At 32.1% G+C, this 6,555-nt stretch overlaps 1 long non-coding RNA gene across 3 annotated transcripts in view; it reads right to left on the bottom strand.

Annotated features, from left to right (window-relative positions):
- Window positions 1-6,304, bottom strand: part of LOC124955838 — a 64,141-nt gene extending 57,837 nt beyond the window's left edge. For all 3 annotated transcript variants that reach the window (XR_007103002.1, XR_007103000.1, XR_007103001.1), the window contains exon 1: window positions 5,256-6,304. This is a non-coding gene — a long non-coding RNA (uncharacterized LOC124955838). The remainder of the gene's footprint in view (window positions 1-5,255) is intronic.
- Window positions 6,305-6,555: the final 251 nt, after the last annotated feature.

The raw sequence follows: 6,555 nt of genomic DNA, 5'->3' as shown, positions 1-6,555 counted from the left end.
ATACGTTGGTCTACTAAAAAAAAAAAAAAAAAAAAAAAAAAAGAAAGAAAGAAAAAATAATTTTTTTTAAATAAATAAAAAGAAGGAAAAAGGAAAGAGAGAGAGAGAGAGAGAGAGAGAGAGAGAAAGGGAGAGAGAGAAAAATATGTCAATATTTTAAAACAATTATATCTTTCAATAATCATTATTTCATGTATAAAAACATTTAACTATATTGTTATACATGGAAAAAATTGTCATCAACGTTTTTAACGATAAATAAATAATATTGATAAAATCATTTTATAAATACCGAACTAATGATTGTCCTCAATTTTATTATTTAAATATTGATTTTAATAATAAACGTCATCCACCCTCCCTTCCCCATGATTTAGTTTGAATACAATTGAATACATATATCGTACGAATGTTATAGAAAATTGTCGAGAGAACAAAAAAGAAAAAAAATAAAGAAAAAAAAGAGGGAGAAGGAGAGAAAGAGAGAAAGAGAGAAAGAGAGAGAGAGAGAGAGAGAGCGACAGAGAGAAAAAAAAAGTATCATGGCTCGACGCTTAATAACCTGCCGAATTTTTTATGTGCAGCGGTACGATACTCGAGCTCCATTAAAAGCACGTCGACAAGTTTAATGAATATTTGCTCAAAGCGCGGAAAGTATTTCGCGCGTATCTTTCCACTCTCTCTCTCTCTCTCTCTCTCTTTTTTTTTTGTTACCATGAGAGAGAGAGAGAGAGAGAGAACAAAAAAAAAGTTTGACCAAAATTGTTTGTCTTTTAGCGAATCATCGACGTCCAAACGAACATCGAAGCGAAACGAAACGAAACGAAACGAAACGAAACGAAACGAAACAGTACGAAACAAAACAAAACTAAACCGATCGATTGAAAAAAAAAAAAAAAAAAAAAAAAAAAAAAGATTTTTGCTCCATGAAAATTTTCACTCGAAAATATTCATATATATATATATATATATATATATAGAGAGACAGAGATAGAGTGGGGGAGAAAGAGATTAAAATTATCAATAAATCGAACGAGATATTTCTAATCGTACTTCTATTACAAAAGATATAAGATATCACTGATATCATTGTCCCTTGTCAACTGTATAACACGCTTTGGTACAAGGTACATATATATACGATTAACTTGAAGTGAATATATATATATATATATATATATATATGTATATGTATATATATATATATATAAATAATATGTATATGTATATATATATATATATATATATATATATATATATATGTATATACACATATTGTACTTGCTTGCAGTAGAACGCGTCGTTCATCATTAACGTAGATGATACCACGTTAGTTGCACGCTCTAATGTCCAGGGATATAATTCACGAAGGAGAGAACCTAATCGAGAATACTGAACAGACAGTCTGAGAGAGAGAGAGAGAGGGGGGGGGAGGGAACAGAGATTGAGAGAGAAAAAGAGAGAATAAAACGAACAAAAAAGTTAATTAATGACTAACACGTTTCATTAAAAATTAACAATATCAAATGTATAAATCATTACAAACGTATAAATTCTGCGAATGACATTTCAAATGTTTGTGATGTTCTATTAATCTCTAACTAAACAACAGACACAAACACAAATACAAATATACACACACACAAACACATATATACGTATACATGTAAATAGACAGATTAAAACTCAACATTTAAATAAAATTATTCAATAAATAATATTAATTCGAATTAAAGATAAACGTTTTATGGAAATTAATAATGACGTTAGAAAAAGAAATGTCCTTGGATGAAATTAAATTTCTTTTTTTTTTTTTTTTTTTTTTTCTTTTTATTATTATCGTTGTCTTAAATTTTTTCGTTCTTCTTTGCTTTTTTTCTTTTTTTTTTTTTTTTTTTCTAACTATCTAATAATTGTTTCTATCTTGGTATCGTTGAACTTTATTCGTATAATAAAGGAACATTCATGCGTAACGCAAGAACGATGGTTGCTCCTTGTTTACGATGCAACTAAATACGGAAGATTACCCCGTCTAGAAAGATAGAAAGAGAAAAACAGAAGAGAGAGAGAGAGAGAGAGAGAAAGAGTAAGAGAGAAAAAGAGAGAGAGAGAGAGAGAGAGAGAGAATTAGTGAGTGAGAGAGAAAAAAAAAGAGAGAGAGAGAGCGAAGGATATATAGTTTTAAATGCATAGCCTCTCGTAGCTCGTACGTACGGTAGAGAGACTCGTTAAGGACGCCGTGAACGGTGCGTTATGAGTTTTAAATCTCGAATTATAGCATGCGGTACTCTTAACAGGGCTATGCTTGTGGAGAACACCGTCGTCTAAAATGATCTAAAAATCTCTCTCTCTCTCTCTCTCTCTCTCTCTCTCTCTCTCTCTTTCTCTCAATTTAACTCACGTTACGTCTCATTACAATTTTCAAGATATTATTCTCTTCGACTTTACGAAAACAATTTCGATCACGTTAATTTGACTGGGATGTAATTTAAATGCCTATGATAATTAATTTAAAATGAGGAAAAGGAATGAATAAAAAAATAAAAAGAAAGAAAGAAAGAAAGAAAGAAAGAAAAAAGAATATGAACCAGAGAAAATAGAAAGAATGTATAAATCAATTTAACAGACACAATCGTATAGAATCATTATGATCGAATACATTTGTCCAATTATATATATATATATGTGTACTGTATTTGTATCATTTTCTATAGTAATCTGTGTGAATAACTACTTCGGAAAACGGAAGCCTTTTGAACAATTACATAAATCCTGGGAAGGTTAAAAGAGAATAGAAACGATTTATAAACGAGGAGGAGACTATGAAAGAATATTCAAGTGAACGGATACGTTGCATTTTTCGAAATAACCAAGGACATCTGAGCGAATACGTTTTAACAGAAAGAGAAAGAAAAGAGAGAGACAGAGAGAGAGAGAGAGAGAGAGAGAGAGAGAGAGAGAGAGATATGACATTTGTAAATCAAGTTTTATCGTAAACAAAATCATAAAAATAAAAGAAAAAAGAAAACGAAAAAAAAAAAATAAATAAATAAATAAACGCAACAACAAAAAAATAACACTATTTCAGAAATTATTATCATTAAGAAAAAGAGAGAGAGAGAGAGAGAGAAAAAAAAAAAAGAGAAGGTTTGTCAATTATAATTAATATCGATTTTCGTACTCTTATAAACACGAAGAGGATTTTCAAGGTTAACGAGAACGATATATCTATATTATCTTCCGCCCACTCTCAAATATGATTATTTTTAAATGAACGAAAGGATACGAATATCTCTTTTTCTTCTTTATTTTTTTTTCTTTTTTCTTTTTCTTTTTTTTTTTCCCCCCATTGCGTAATGACAAAATACAAAATTAAAACGAACGATTTGTGTTTAACATTGAAAGGAGGAAATGAAAATTGTGAATTCTTTTTTTTTTTTAACGGGACATCACAGAAAGAAAAGGAAGAAGTTGTAAAAAGGGATATTCGAAAGGAAGGCGACGAAAATAAAAGAGACGAATAAAACGTTCGTAAACATGATTCAAAAAGGTATTTCTATGAAATCGATTCGTCTGAAATGAAGTTACACCCTATGTATATATATATATGTTTCACTCTCTACCTCTATCTCTATCTCTTTCTCTTTCTCTCTCGTATACACGCGCTATCTGTACGATATCAGTGTCAGGAGTCGCAGAGAAATCTCGCGAAAGTTTGAAAAGTCGTAAACTTCTTGTCCCGTCGTTCTATTACAAACTTGCAACGAGATAGATAGATAGACAGACAGATAGATAGATAGATAGATAGATCTAGATGGATAGATAAAGGCGGATAGATGGACAGAAAAGAGAGAAATATACGTTTACGATCATCAGCTGATATAAGAAAAACAATATAACGTGGGTTATCATTACATGGAAAGTTGTAATGCGGAAGTATTCGATAAATCAATTTTTTCTCTTTTTCTTTTTCTCTCTCTCTCTTTCGCTCTGTCTACTGTCTCTGTCTCTGTCTCTCCTTTTTTTGTCATTATCTATCTACGAAAAGATATCGAAGAAAATGATAAATCATATGTATATTAAAAGATTACGTTATCGTACGATGTAAGAATAAATGAAATGAATAATCTGACATATTCGAACCGTACGATTTGATTGATCGACGGATCGATGAACCCAAGAAAAGGTCATCGAGTTCATTTCTCTTATCAATAAGTAATAATCATTTTCGTTTGGCGAATCAATTCGCGTATTAAATCAACGTGTGAATAATTAACGTTTCAAATTTGATTAAATAAGAGACATTAATGTTTAAAGTAATATAATGGATTTCTCCGTCTTAATTTCCTATTGCAACTTGCAAAATAATCATTTTCTTTTTCTTCTTCTTTTTTATTCCTTTTTAGAAATATAAATGAAAATTATTCGCTATCGCATTATTCCCCTTCTCTCTCTCTCTCTCTCTTTCTATCTATTTATTTTTTTTCCTAGTACGAGACTTTGCTTATCTCAAAGACAGATAAAAATAAACTCATATCGCAGATATTTAATTTTATTGTCCAATATGTATAATCGCGTTCAATGAAATCATATTGAAGTGAGATTTAATTGGAAATTACAGAGAAACGAATAAATGAATGAATGAATGAATGAGTGACAAGACGATTAAAAGTTTTTTTTATTTATATAAAAACAAAAGAAAAACGAAAGAAAAAAAGGATAGAAACCCGCAAATTTTTCATGCAAGAGTACCTAATGACTATACATTGACATGTAGATAAGAAATAATAGAACACCAGAAGAAGAAAAATAACGATTAGAAGGTTTTTTAAAACATTTAGAAAAATCCAACGTTTATTCTTTCATTCGCTTTATATCTCTTTAAACGATCAAGTCTTAATAACAATAAAACTCAAAATGATAACGTGAGTCATATAAAACGAGACAGGTAGACAAAGAGAGAGAGAGAGAGAGAGACAGTAATTGAAAATAAATAAATAAAAAAAGAAAAAAAATATATATATAAGAAAAAAAAAAAAAAAGAAAATGAAGAAGAAATTTTAAAGGGGTCAGGGGGTCAGAGGGGCTAGCGGAAACCAAAAAAAAAGAAGAAAAAAAAAGAAAAGAAAAAAGAATAAGACGAATTAGAAACAGTCACTAAGACTAAGATTCGAGAATGTTTTGGGAAGACAAAAGATAAGGGATGTGCGTTTGATAAGAAATAGATGCATGCATTTAAATGAGATATATCTAACCTTGATCGTCGGTCCAGTTTCGAAGGCGCGCAACGCGCGTCTCCGTCTTTCTCACTCGCGTTGGCTTCTACACGTCTTTCTCACTCGCTTCGGCCGCTGCACCAGGAAACTCGACTTCTTCTATCTCTCTCTCTCTCTCTCTCTCTCTCTCTCTCTCTCTCTCTCTCTCTCTCGCTCTCTATCTCTATCTCTATCTTCCGTTATATCGCGTATCTTTCTAATCCATTAAAGGACTTAGATCTTCCGGCCCCTTTAATTCGTCTAATATTTTACACCGATCGTTTCGTCACTGCCTGTAATACCCCACCCCCCACCCCCCGAAGCACCCTCTACACACTTACGTTTGCTAACCCTCACTCCCTCTCTCTCTCTCTCTCTCTCTCTCTCTCTCTCTCTCTCTCCTTCTATCTATCTATCTTTTCTATACGACTAAGTTCTATTCTTTTTTCTTTTAATCAAACTTTTAACTCTACTTTTTTGCTTTTCCTTCTTTTTCTTTTTTTCTAATTCTTGTCTATTTGTCTCTCTCTCTCTTATTCGTTTACTACTCTACTTTTATCTCTATCCATCTAACTGACTACCTCTCTCTCTCTCTCTCTCTCCTTCTTTCTCCCTCTTTCTTTCTTTCCTTCTTTCTATCTCTCTCTCTCCCCCCGTTTCTCTCTCTCTCTCTCTCTCTCTCTCTCTCTAACCCTCTTTCTCGCTCTCGCTCTCTCTCTCTCTCTCTCTCTTTCTCTCTCTAACTTTAGGAGTCACACACGAGGAAAATGGCAGCAGAGCAACTGCACTCCTCCAACGCCAACGCTTGCCAACCCGCGCACTGACACGCACAAACGATTAAAAATTTTTAAGAAATCATGGATATTACCTTGTTATTTAAACGAAATACATCGATTCCCCAACTCCCGAACTAATTCACTATTGAAATATCAATGAAGGAGTTTGATAACACCAAAATTTTCTTAATATAAGATCAGAGAATCTACGGGGTCGTTGTTTACGACGCGACACCGCGAACGGTCTGCCGTTTATGTACTTCTCCTGTTGGTATCCCTGCTCAAATGCACGAGACCCCGCCGAACGTAGTTGCATTACAAAATGGCTCCTTATTGGCCCGCCGATTTTAAATTTTTCTTTCGGTCACTATTATAATGAAATAATACGATTCAATATTTGAAAAAGTGTATGCACATGTATATATATATATATTTGTATATATACATGTGCATACACACATACACAGCCATGCACACACACATACATACACACATACATACATATACATTTATATATTTATATA

The sequence above is a fragment of the Vespa velutina genome, chromosome 19 (assembly GCF_912470025.1).
Source record: "Vespa velutina chromosome 19, iVesVel2.1, whole genome shotgun sequence".
NCBI classification, from domain to species: Eukaryota; Metazoa; Arthropoda; class Insecta; order Hymenoptera; family Vespidae; genus Vespa; species Vespa velutina.
This window is presented reverse-complemented; position numbering and strand designations above follow the sequence as displayed.